The sequence below is a fragment of the Pantherophis guttatus genome, chromosome 2, assembly GCF_059756535.1.
Source record: "Pantherophis guttatus breed Tessera chromosome 2, ASM5975653v1, whole genome shotgun sequence".
NCBI classification, from domain to species: domain Eukaryota; kingdom Metazoa; phylum Chordata; class Lepidosauria; order Squamata; family Colubridae; genus Pantherophis; species Pantherophis guttatus.
Window position 1 is genome coordinate 226,909,736 of NC_142064.1, and position 13,885 is coordinate 226,923,620.

The following is a 13,885-nucleotide window of genomic DNA, read 5'->3' on the forward strand; positions in this document are numbered from 1 at the left end:
TATATATCAGAATGGAGAAGATGGATTGACTATATTCAAAACAAATATCGGACTAAAAAGTTTCAAATAGCTTATGAATGAAACCAACATTTTCTTTTTGAATTATGTTTTGTTAGTTAAAAGGGGAGTTAAAGAGCAAGAGGGAGTTTGGAGCCTACAGAAAGTTAGCATATTTTAGTTTATTTTTGTTAAATGTTATACCCTGTATTTGCTCTGGGAAGTCCGGGGTGGATGGGTGGGGGGAGGGGGGTTGGAGGGAGAGGGGAGATGAGGGATGGGGGGTGGGTGGAGGAGGGAAGGGGGGGGAGGAGGGATGGGAAAAAATTGTTGTAATACTTGATAAAACTTTTTAATAAAAAAATAAAAAAGAGCAACAAAGTTGATAAGGGGTCTGGAAGCTGAACCATATGAATGGTTCAAGAAACAAGGTATGTTTAGCCTATCAAAGTGAAGGATTAGGCATGACATACTAGCCATCTTCCAGTGCTTGAGGGCCTATCACAGAGAAGAGGGAGTTGACTTAAGGCAAGTACTAATGGGTAGAAGCTTGTGAAAGAGAGATCCAACCTAGAAGTAAGGAGAAATTTTATGATATTGAGAACACTTAATCAATGGAACAGCTTGCCTCCAGGAGCTGTGGATGCTCAGTCACTGGAAGTTTCCCAGAATAGACCACACAACCATTTGATTGGGATGGTAGAGTCTCCTATCTTCAGCAGAGGGTTGGACTAGAAGACTTCTAAGGTCCATTCTGGCCCTATGGTTCAATGAGTAGCTAAATAGCCATTATCTCTCTTTAAAAATAAAGAGAAGAATGCTGCAGCAGGTAATGCCAATCTCTGTGAACCGTAGAAACAGTAAGGTAGGGAAATAAATAGCAGTGTAGAAAAATATTATAGAAAGAGGTTTGCTCTGTCTTGGTCCATTGGTTGTGGTCAATGGATCAAGACAGAGCAAACTTCTTTCTATAGCATTTTCCTACACTGCTATTTATTTCCCTACTCTACTGTTTTATATTTTTCAGTGCAATACTATGGCCCTGGCTATCATGTACTAAGAGTTTGAAGGGATAAGAGAAGAATAAGAGTTGGAAGGGAACTTTGAGGTCTTCTAGTCCAATCTGCTATTCAAGCAGGAAAACCTATACCATTTGAGACAAATCTCAAGAAGTTTGAGATTGGACTTCTCTTCTTAAAAACCTCCAGTGATGGAGCACCCACAACTTCTGGAGGCAAGCCATTCCACTGATGAATTGTTCTAACTTTCAGGAAATTTCTCCTTATTTCTAGGTTGGTTCTCTCTCCTAGATTCATTTCCATCCATTGCTTCTTGCCCTGCTTTGGAGAACAGGTTGATTCCCTCTTTTTGTGGCAGCCCCTTAGATATTGGAAGGCTGCTATCATGTCACCCCCCCCCAGTCCTTCTTTTCCTTACACTATACATGCCCAGTTCCTGCCACCATTGTTCTTATGTTTATATTAAATGTTATTATATAAATATAATATATATTCATGCTATATAATTTCATAGGATCTGTACATATTCGGCATTGGTATTTTATAGCTTCCTAAGCCTTGGTTTCATCCTTTCAGATTTGTGGGCCCTATCAGAAAATACACACATGGAGGGAAAGAATAGAATAGAATAGAATAGAATAGAATAGAATAGAATAGAATAGAATAGAATAGAATAGAATAGAATAGAATAGAATAGAATAACAGAGTTGAAGGGACCTTGGAGGTCTTCCAGTCCAACCCCATGTTTAAGCAGGAAACCCTATACCATTTCAGACAAATGGTTGTCCAATCTCTTCTTTTAAAACTTCCAGCTTTGGAGCATTCACAACTTCTGGTGGCAAGTTGTTCCACTGATTAATTGTTCTCACTGTCAGGAAATTTCTCCTTAGTTCCTTCTTCTTGTCCTGCCCTCAGGTGCTTTGGAGAATAGCTTGACTCCCTCTTCTTTGTGGCAGCCCCTGAGATATTGGAACACTGCTATCATGTCACCCCTGGTCCTTCTTTTCATCAAATGAGACATACCCAATTCCAGCAACTGTTCTTCATATGTTTTAGCCTCCAGTCCCCTAATCATCTTTGTTTCTCTTCTCTGCACTCTTTCTAGAGTCTCAACATCTGTTTTACATCGTGACAACAAAACCTTCATTGTGGATTCACAGTCTCCCTGCCATAGTATTCATGAAGCCAAACACTTCCAAACAGAATTGGAGAAGATTTCCAAAAGGCTTTTGGCCAACATAAAAGCCTATAGCTGCTTCCTTGCAGGTTACTACAGGACTTTTATATCACAGTAGAGGTGCGCTATCCCCAAATAAACTTTAACAAGAAAAAAGGATGATGCACATGGTAACCCTGATGTTGTCCCTTCAGTAATCTCACCCCTGCTTCCAGCTCTTGTATCACTTTAGTGGGAGTCTCTAAGCAGCCATTCATGGGCCTTTTGCAATACTAGGCTTTTTCTCTCTATATAAAATCTTAGTATGAGGAACTAATGGCCGTGTTAATGTTTTACAGGAGCAAATACAAAATCTTGATAAAACATTTTAGGAAGAACAGATTGACTGTGGCATGATTTTTTATGAAGCTCACTTCATCAGATGCATGGTCTGTTACCCTCACTTGGCAGGCACACTGTTCTTATGTTTATATGAATACGGAAGGGGGAAAATGTGAATAATAAGACAAGAAAGCAAATGACATGATAGAGATATAGAGCTACAGCCTGTGACATTTTTAAATGCCAAATCAGAAGGGCGTAAAATGCACACACAAGATTTCATGTGTGAACGTTAAATAAAGTTCAGGCACTGAAGAAGCAAGCATTTAGCTATAGGATAACAAAGAGTGTTTTCCTCCAGTTACATTATACTTTGAATCACATGGAAAGAAGATACCACAATGATTCAGACGCAGGCTGGATGATTCAGGCACATTACCAGAAAAAAAATAAAATGGGGGGGGGGGTGGAACACAGCTCAGCAGTGGAATTTTACAAACTTTTTTTTTTTTTTAAACTATCTTGTTTCAAGAGGAACAGGCAGATTAACCTGCCCACTGGTATTCTGGCAAAACAAAATTAAATCAGGTACCGGCATGTAAAGCTTAGTTGCACTTCTCATAGTTAATGATGATATGAATATGATAAAAGAAGCTGATCCAGTAATGAAACTTAAGCAAAATTGAACTGAGACTATTCATTTGGCTGGCATTGTGTCCTGGCTATGACTAAGTTAGCTAAGTGAGTGTATTTTCTTTCCCTGGTGCTGTTGGGTTTCATTTGCTTTTATATTATTTTATTTAATTATATTTCACACTTCTAAAGCACCCATCTGCCTTAAAGAGGGGTTCTGAGCAGTGTACAACATAATATAACCAACAAATAAAACAATGTATACAAGTAACATTAAAATTAAAAATTAAATTAGGGTTAATTTTTTTAAAAGTATAGAATGACAATTAAACATCATTAGGAGGTGGGGGGGGGTCGGAATCCCAAAATGGCCTATGAATGGTTACAGATTTTTTCTTACTGATTTTTAGTTGACAGTGACAGTGTTGTTATTCACTTGGGATAGTTTTAGGATAAGCCAACCACACAATAGAAAGAGTTAAGTAAGTAAAGATTCTCAGTAACACAAGCATGTTGGTCCTGAATCCATTTGTGATAGGACTACACAAAACATTTTTTAAAAATCCATTAGTGAAATATAACTGGATTTGAAATAATTAAAAATAGTACTAGGATATCAGATTATGGCATGTAAATCTATAAGAATTGCCAATAATCAATAATGGGCATGCATATTAAGAAGAAGAAGAAAATACAAAATGGATTATTCGGAATACAACTGGCATCGTTATTCTCCAAAACAGATTAGTTGTTTTTAATGACTGTGCTATGATCTTTTAGTCATCTGATCATGAGTGCAGAGAAAAAAAAGTAAGAGGAACATTATGTTCCTGCTTATCAGAAAAATGCTTGTATTTTCAAAATGATTAAAATAAAATGCAGAACTATGGGATATGACCAGTTACTGGATTAAACTCTGCAAATCTTTGGCGTCTGTGGCAGAGAATGTATTAATTACTTAACTAGTCAGATACGCTATATAGATATACTAACAGGACTCAAGGCTGTTGACAGATTAAAGACACTCTTGTCCTGGATTTTGATTCCGGAGAAGCCCCAAAATATTTCCATCTTGTACAGTGTCCTAATTACCAGTATTTGCTATTCATTTGCTAGTATTTTTCTTCTTCTTCTTGCTGGAAAAACAACAGAATGTATTCCTCGGAGAGAAAGAATTAGACTCTTTATTGAAATAAACATTTTCTTGAACATTTTGCTTTGCAGTTCTTTATAGAGTGAATTGCATTAATTATAATCATCTTCTGTACTTCAACTGAAGTTCAGTTTCCAAAATTCGCACAAGCTTCTGTAGTTGGAATGCTGGCCCCTAGGAATTGCTCTACTGGTTGTTTCAAAGCTGACAGATGGCTAACCTCTAGTTTTGTTCTGTTGGTGTTGAAAACTCACAGTAAACTTTGGTGATTCCACAGCTGTACCAAACTAACTACTATGCAGCAGGCTCCCCAGCCAAGTTAGCTAAAGTTTTCTATAAGGCTATATACGGATGTACTGCAAGGCTTCTTTTGCATTGTCATCACTTTTTTTGTTTGTGCCTACCCAATTCCTTCTTGCTGAGTGTTTTGTTTTATTCAGGGTAGTAAGTCCAGTGAATATGATGTGTCAAATGTCTTCTCTTGCATTTAGATTCCAGAATAAATTCCACTTCATACTCTTGTTCCCCAACCAAAGAACCTGAGGGCGATGGGGGGGGGGAGGGGAAGGGAGAGTTTCTTTTGAATGCAAGGGGCAGGGAGGTTCCCCAGAAGAAGAAAAAAACAGTGATGAGTTGAAGACCAAATGATTTTTTTTACCGAAGCAGGCAATTGTTAATGAAAGGGCCCTGGATTACTCTGCTATGTAACTGGGAAAAACCAATATGATTTAGAGTTCAGCTTTTTATATGGGTGGGCAGAAGACAAACACATAATAGATAGTTATATCAACACATACACCCCAACCCCAGTCTTGGCATCCTCTTGCCTATGGACATCTGCAGCCCATTTTTATGCAGCTAGCCTTGGCCAAATCTGAGGAACTGAGTAGCCTATGTTCCAGTGGAAAGTCAGTAGGGCATGACACAATGGAGACCGGAATTCTGGAAAGCAAGATGCAGGAATGGTAACCACAGACTGCTTGAAAGACAAACGTGCTTGTGGAGGAATTAATTTGTATAAGCCTATCCTGCAAGAGGCAACTTTCACTGCAATTGTCCTGTTGATAAGAGGCGTAACATGCCTAGTATTGTTCTGATGACTGATTCACTTTCTTTGTTTTCTCGTTCAAGACTGGATGATGCAAAGATGGCCACTGAAACTGAATGTGTACTCACTGGAAGGATGTCTCTGTGTGCAGTACTTTGAGTCAATTTTTGACTCCCGGTGACTGCCTGGACCAGTCCTTGCAGTTTTCTTGGTAAAGTTTTTCAGAAAACTTTTTCTGGGGCTGAGAGAGAGTGAGTGGCCCAAAACTGGTTTTGTGCCTAAAGCAGGACAAGAATTTACCATCTCCTGGTTTCAAAATTGGTGCCTTAACCACTATACTCTCTCTACTCACTGGAAGAGAAACATCCAAAACAAAATGTAAATCAGTGTCAACTGATGTAAAACTTTCAAAACTTTTGTATAAATTGTATAAATACCATGATTAGTTAAGTCCCTATGCCTAAAATGGGGTGTGGTTGTGTAAACTTCTAAGCTAATGGAAGGCTCCTGCCAGGAATAAAATAAGCCATGTTGGTAAGCAAATCCACTGTCGCAAAAATGTTTGAATAACCCTGTGCATGTGGAATCACAATAAGAAAATTCATTTTTTACAGGATCCCAAGGTCCAGGAGATTATGAGCTGAAAGTAAACTGAAAGGGTGTCTGAAGAAAGCTGCTGGTTTTCCAGGGACAGCCTTAGACAAACAACAGATATAACAGGATTTATTTAGAAAATATATGTAGCTGCCCACTCACTCTCAGTGACTCTGTGTGGCTTACAAAAAAATAAAAACCCAATATACAACTATAAAAAACAATACCCCCCACCCACCCCGGTGACAGCAATCATGTAATCCTGACATCTGCTTTCACCCTTGGCCCCCAGAACTCTCTCACTCAATGCAAAGTTCCAAATACCATCCCATGTTCCAGAAGCTCTATTATTATGGCATAGTTGCAATATTTTTCCCTTAGTGGACAGAGAACATGTAAACGGCCAATGCGAAGCACTTGTCCATCATTCACAAAGAAACTGAAGAATTAATCTGTGAGGTGCCCTAGGGGTCATCCATCCAAGTCCTGACGTATGAATCAGTGCTGGTTTCATTCAAACCCAGTTCAACAGAGCTACTGCTTACCTTTCTGCCTTCAACCTTTCTAGAGGGTCTACTATACTCAGAGAAAGGGCAAAGCTGATTGGCTATAGGAGTATGACAGGGAAAAATAAACATAGAAGATCATATTCAGGTTTACATAGTACTGCATCTATTCATAACATTTGTGAGTCAGGATTGGTGAGGGTTGGTGCTTTCTGCAGGTGCTCCAGATTCTTGCAATTTATTTATTTGTTTGTCAAACATGTACAAGATAGCAGGTATGAATATGAACATGGACATGAATGAGGGAAATGAATACAAATAAATGGGGACAGTAGGACAGGGACGGTAGGCACACTGGTGCGCTTATGCACGCCCCCTTTACGGACCTCTTAGGAATGGGGTGAGGTCCACGATAGACATTTTAAGGTTGAAGCTGTGAGGGTTTGAGGATGTAACAACTGAGTCGGGTAGAGCATTCCAGGCGTTGACCACTCTGTTGTTGAAGTCGTATTTTCTGCAATCGAGTTTGGAGCGGTTTACCTTGAGTTTGTATCGATTGTTTCCCCATGTATTATTGCGGTTAAAGCTGAAGAAGTCATTGACAGGTAAGATGTTGTAACAGACAATTTTGTGTACTATGCTTAGATCAGATCACAGGCGGCACAGTTCCAGATTGTCCAAGCCCAAAATTTCAAGCCTGGTGGCATAAGGGATTCTATTGTGAGTAGAGGAGTGGAGAAATAATTTGTGCGTATCTGAGCAGGAACGATTACTCCTCCAAAGAAATATCTCCATTGCTGGAATAATATGTTCTATAACAAGCAACTCTTTATTGAAAATGTCATCGTTACTTTCTATGAAACAGACCGGAATAAAATACACAAAGCAGGACCTCTTCCCCATCCTCTTTCAGTACTTGGAAGAAAACAATGCCCAAGGCTTCCTGGAGCATCTCCTTGCATCACTAAAGGATGAGAGGGATCCCCAGTGGGAAAAGAAAAAAGGCTTGCAAGTCCCAAAAACCTGCTTGCTCTCAAGTAAACCATTTCAATTTATATGTTTTCTTTGGACATTGGGAGAATGCTCTTGTGGGTTTGGCAAAATTAGGAATCAATGTTATAGAAATTGGCAAAGTTAAAAAAAAAAGCATTGAACATCCTTCAGATTTCAAGGTGTTTGCCTTGTGAGAACAAACTGTACTTTTGCACTATCGCTTCCTATTCATTCTGCAGAGCACCAGTAACTCAGTAATGAGGGACATCAAGTGCACATTTTTTTCAACTTAGCAAAAAGTTTGTTTGCAGAGTCGCTCTGACATGAAATGTAAGACATATCTTCTGAAAAAACAAAACAATATCTCCTCCAAGGGCACCACTACATATTTGTCCAAAATATCAGAACATATTCATTAATAAATCTGGAGAAGATTGTGCCACACTTTACCAATCCAAAGGCCATCACTATATATTCAAATTTGCTGCACCTGATATTAAAGATTATTGAATATCCATGTCCTTCTTTCATTCTAAACAAATTGTGTCACTGAAGTCTACTTTATAAAGATGTATGCCTTTTGAAAGTGGTCGGTCCAGGAGTCTGAAATATAAGGTAGGAGGCAAGCAAATGCTAATGGTTATTATGATCAGGAATCTATAGGCATGTACAAGTCTTCAAACAATCATTCCATGTAGAGAGGAAAAGCATGGATGCAGGTGCCGAAGATTTAGAAGGCTGACTAAGACTTTTCTTTAAATAATTCTCCAGAAATTCCTTCAACATGGCTAACTGCCTCTTAGATATTGCCTTTTAGCTGGGATCTAGGTTCCCAGGTTCATACTGATTACACAATCATATGCTAAATGAGGACACAGTGTAGTTGCTTCCTCTTCCCCCAAAATGTTAGCAACATTTGCACAATTTTTCTGACAAGGAAGGAATAACAAGGATAATAAAATGCAGGCCCTTTTAATTGACTGAGAGCTGAGCCCCCGCCTGAATTCTTAACAGTTATCCCAAAAACAAGTCTCTGGAGCAATTCAGGCACTTATTTGCTAAGTGGCCTGCAATTCCACAGGTGTAATTTTACATCTGACTCAGAGATCTTTAATGGTACAAATCCTGAATAGGTCTCCAGGGGCTTCACAGCAGATATATAAATGGAAGTCTTTCCTTGTCTGTTTCACTGCTCTGTGCACTGGGTTTTTGGGAGCTGGCATTTAAAGGGGCTACAGGAAGGAAGGATAGCAGTGAAGAGAGGGTGTGAAATATCTTCTCTTATTATTTACTGTATGCCTCAACAATTCTAATTGCCCATCAATTACCACCATGAAAATACTTCCCCAATGTGCTTTGATCTCATCAACCCATTTCTCAGTTCATCAAGTTTTTCTTGAAACTAATCAATCAGAGCAAGTTCATTTCATCCCCACGTCTCTGGCCTACAATTGGAAATCCAACAGGTACTCCCAAACTCTGTGATAAACTTGCTTCATCTTGTCAATCTCCTGCTCTAATCATCCAAAGCAGTTCTAAATGGTTGCATGCACTCGTTGCCCTCAGTGAAAGGCACCACCAATTTGGTTGTCAGTTCTTTTAGCAGACTGAGAAGAAAAGTCACCTGGGAAGTTTTGTAGGAAATTGTGCTGGCCAACTCACAAAATCAATTCACATTGGGTCATATTAAAAGTCTTAAATTGATGCTAGGGTCCCCCAAACTGTTCCAGTAAATTTCCATAAGAGGAAAGTAATAACTGGTCAGGCTGCAACCTGTTGAGTGTTCCTCTCTTGAGGCAAACCTTGCTATAATTGCTGTGTGGGTTGGCTCATAGCTTGGTACAGGTGTGTTATTTGCATATCAACTTGCTATTGAAGTTATAGCAATGCTTCAGCAAGTTGTTCTTTGGATGGTAGGTGCCCCAGGACTTGATGACATCTCCACATTCACAGTCAAGGCTCAATGATTCTTTGATTAAAAAGTGGAGAGGCTAACTGATGCCAGGTTTTTTTTTGACATAGGCCAAGTCGGTAAAGAGCCATTACAAGGGCCCCTAGAACTCTACTTCATTGTTGTAGGATATATTAAGAATCTTAAAATGTCCTCACTTCCTTTCTTGTATCAAACAGACTCAAGGAAGAGTTATTTTGAGTTTCTTCCTCACATCTTCTCTTTTCCCAGGACTAAGTTCTCTCTTATTTTGCTTTAGCTTGTTCTGCATTATCTTCTTTGAGATTATCTCCACAACTGCTCTATTGCCACCCTACCCACTTCACTCATGACTACCCATCATTCTGGCTAGTGTGAGGATGCAAATGTTTTTTCAAAAAAATGTCAATTTTAAGATACTCCAAGCATTCATCATATTCTGAGTCCATCTAAAACATGGGTGTCAAATTAGCAGCGTCATGTTGCCATCACATGATGTGTTGCGACAATTTTCCCCTTCACGGAGCTGGGATGGGCATGGCCTGCACATGACGCATCCGGCCCAGGGGCCACCAGTTTGACACCCCTGATCTAGAAGAATCTTGGACATCCTGTATACATCTTGCAAGTTCATTGTACTTCAGTGAAATCTTCCCTCACTGGCCACTTTCTTAGGGTAGATTCAGAATGGCATCCATGAACTTTGCTCATAGTACATGAGAACATGTTTTAAATTTGTTCTTTGAATTGCCTAAAAATGGTGGCTTGGCAGTTAAATATGTTGAGACTTTTTTTTTCATAATTATCTCTCATCTGACAGGTGTCAATTTCCCACCACCTCTGAGATGAATGATCACTTGGGTTTGTGTAGGTTCAAATATTTATAGAACTAACTGGATTGCAGAATATGCTACATTTTCTTATTAACTTTGTTGCTTCTCTGTCAACAGTCTCTTGCATCAAGAAAGCTTCCTTCAATTCTCAGACTCACACTTGCACTTGTTCTGCAATTGTTTTTACCACTGTTTGCTGAGGAACTTCATATGAGTTCACCAGCACTTCCTCCAGCTTGACAATGGGGAAGTTCAACAGTAGATGTCCTAAACAGTGGTGCTCATCCCTCTTGCAATAAGTGGGAAATTTCCACTGTAGCAAATTCACCTCTCATGTTGACTGGAGAATTTGAAGAGAGTATCCAGATACCACCATACCTCTATTTCAGGAAGGAGGGATTAATGTGAGGATCTAGGAGGTGGAACATCTGCCAGTACAAATCCACCCACAAGGGGAAATGGTATAGGTCTACTAGGAGACCATGAGTTCTAATGCCACCCTGAACACAAAGCCAACTGGGTGACTCTGGGGCGTGTCAACTTTCTCTCAGTCATAGGAAGGAGGTAATGGCAAACCACTTTTGAAAATACTGCCAAGAAGAACTACAGGAACTTTTCCAGGTGTCACCAGGAGTCAATATTGACTCAAAGGTGCACAGGTGTGTGTTTGTGCACACCCACATACATTCACTCACAATCTTTACAAGCTCTTCTATGAAACAATAGCTGAGATAGAAATTAAGTGAGCTGCCAAAGGCCTCCTCAAAACTAGTAGCATGATGGAGATGCCAAGGTATGATAAATTGGCGCAATCTGTATTTCTGGAAAAGGCCTTGGTCATTGAAATAGGCATGGATGCTTTTGTATCACTTCATTAGGGTTACATATCTCAATGGTCAAAGGGGGTTTGGGGTATAAGAAATGTTAGGGACAACTATTCCCCATTCCATTTCTGAGAACTCCAATGAATGACTAATTCCAAGGTGATTTTTCCAACAGTCAATTTACAAGATCACACCTCTTAGTTTAAATGGTAAGAGACCCCATGCTGATAGAGGTTATGTGTGTGTGTAACTGAGAAGCACATTTTTGTAACTCATCCAAAATCGGCAGCACCTGAGTGTTTAGAATGGAGTCCGCAGCACAAAAACATTATGTAGCGCTGCTACCAGTTTATATTAGTGGAGTGTTTGATCAGTTATCCTCCCATTAAATGAAACTACAGCATTGAGTCCTAAAGCACAGGCATGCGTGCATAAATGTGCCAAAGTAGGTTTGTTAATATTACACATAAAGGATGCAATGCCTAAATTACATTTTCTTTCCCCTTCAATGGGAAGCCAACAACAACAAAATGTTACATGCATCTTATAGAACATTATGGAATAACAATTAAATACTATGGAATTTAAATGCCCAGTGTGCTTCCCCCGCCTTCCCCCCCCCCACCGCTTTGGATTTAAATGTTCTTTTTCTGGCAACTGATTAAATGTATGAAATTCTGGACGAGTTAGTGACTTTTCAGGCATACCTGCATTCCCATGAAGCATAATTATCCCACCCTTAAAGACTATAGGAAAAGATTATATAAATTGTGTTCGCTTTATATTCATTGTTGCTGCTAAATCCTGCCTTTCTCAGTGACGTCTTGGTTTCTATAGTAACTAGTGCACTTGAGCAGAAAAATAATGGAGAGAGGAAAATACAGAAATGTTAAAAACAGGACACACATGTGGCAAAACAGAGGGCATCTTACATCCAGTTGCACCACTGTTGGGTAGCATTAAGCTTGTTCTGTCTAAGCTTGCTTTTAGAACTAGTATCCAAAATAATACGGCCATTTCTCAGAGAAGAGTGAAGAGCATAGCCACACACAAATTAAGAGAACAAAGAGACAGCATGCAGTGCATATGCATGTATAGATAATATTTATATCTATGTTGCTGGATAAATAGAAAGACAGTAATATACTTGCCATTATCATCATACATTATTCTGGTTTATTTTCCCCAAATACATGTGAAAAACTAAACCAAACAGTGTGACCCATGCAGAAGAGGAGGTGGCAGATTATTTTTATTTTATCTGTGGGAGAGATGGACAGTCTCCAAATTTTATATATACATTTTATAAATAAATAAAATTTAGTGCTTGCCCATATTTCTCATAGAGTGACATGGAGAATCCTAAAGTGTGCCGAAATACAAAAGTAGTTGTAGGGCTGGGAATTCAAACATCCTAAATATCGAAAGCATGTATAACTACCAGATTTAAACCGTCAATTAATTGGGTATGAACACACTGGACAATTTAATTTTGACTGAAAAAGTAAATTTCCTCCGGCACTTTGGAAGAAGCTCTGGCTATGGATGCCAGGAAGAAATATCACTGGTAAACTGGATTCTTTCACGTTTTTCATAGTAAGTCAGCAGTTTTATATATTAGAGGTCAAAGACATTGTCACAGTATTTTGTGTTTGGATATGAATACATATCCAACCACAAATAAATATGAATTTATTTTTAATTTGAACAATGATCCTAGTTGTGTATCCAGCATGTTACTCCCAAGTGTTCAATGTTTTTAAAGCTCTAGTTGTGTATCCAGCATATGGGTCAAGTAATTTCAAAGGGGAAGATTTTCAGTAATAGATTGTCCAAAATCCTTACTGTGGTAGTTCTAAAATAATCTTAGCCATCTTCCCTGGCATCTTCTTTTATGATATTTGGGGATTTTAAAACCATTTTAAACTAAGAGTACAAGACACAAGCCTTTCAAGTGAAAAAAAAATCCAATAATTCAACAGAAAATTCAAAAATGTTGCTGCTGGACTGAGTTTTTGTTTATTCCATGTCCTGATTTCAATATAATTTATTTATCTCTAGCTTGTCTAAGCATTGAAAAAATCTGAAGCAAGTCCAATCCTAAGTGTTAGTGGCAAACAGTGCACGCTGTGTACTAAGAGAAGAGAAATCTTAAAATAGTTATCCTAGTTCAGAATCCCATATAATGTCCAGAAAATACATGGAGGGGGAAAAAAATCACTAATGGTCCAGGTTTATGTTTAAATCAGTATGTCACTGATCAGTATGTCACTATTTAACATATCAAAGAAGGTTTGTGGATAACTAGGTTTAAATCTCTGTTCATCATGAAAAAAATGGATACATAATATTCAGTCAGTCAGCTTTTCTAAGCCTAAACTAGGCATATCCAATCTGCAGTCCACAGGCTGAATGTGCCCCTGGAGCAGGAGTGGATTCTACCTACCTTTACTACCGGTTTGCAATGGGGCCGCGAGTGAAGCAAGCGTGCACGCGCGCTTTTCTGTGCATATACAGGAGCTTCTGCGCATGTGCAGAAGCATTTTGATGATGTCGGGGTTGGTGGGCGGAGCCTCTTGCCGGTTTTACTACCGGTTCTATAGAACCGGTGCAAACCGGGGGCAACCCACCACTGCCCTGGACAGCTAGGTTCCACAAGATCATAGACTTTTAATTTTATGATGTGATGTGTACACATTAACTATATATTTTATATATAATATAGTTAATTAGTTAGGATACTTCCTCTTCACTCTATGTGGCCCATGCAAGCCAAAAGGTTGGACACCCATAGCCTAAACCACAGGTGTCAAACTCGATTGTGTCATGTGGCATCATGTGATGTATCATGACTTTT

At 39.0% G+C, this 13,885-nt stretch overlaps 2 long non-coding RNA genes across 5 annotated transcripts in view; one reads left to right on the plus strand and one right to left on the minus strand.

The window, feature by feature from the left end:
- The window catches only part of LOC117673884 (uncharacterized), a 45,386-nt gene extending 42,816 nt beyond the window's left edge, over positions 1-2,570 (plus strand). For both annotated transcript variants that reach the window (XR_015731674.1, XR_015731676.1), the window contains exon 3: positions 2,122-2,570. This is a non-coding gene — a long non-coding RNA (uncharacterized LOC117673884). The remainder of the gene's footprint in view (positions 1-2,121) is intronic.
- LOC117673886 (uncharacterized) overlaps positions 1-13,885 on the minus strand; it is a 119,569-nt gene that overhangs the window by 48,498 nt on the left and 57,186 nt on the right. The window lies entirely within an intron of this gene.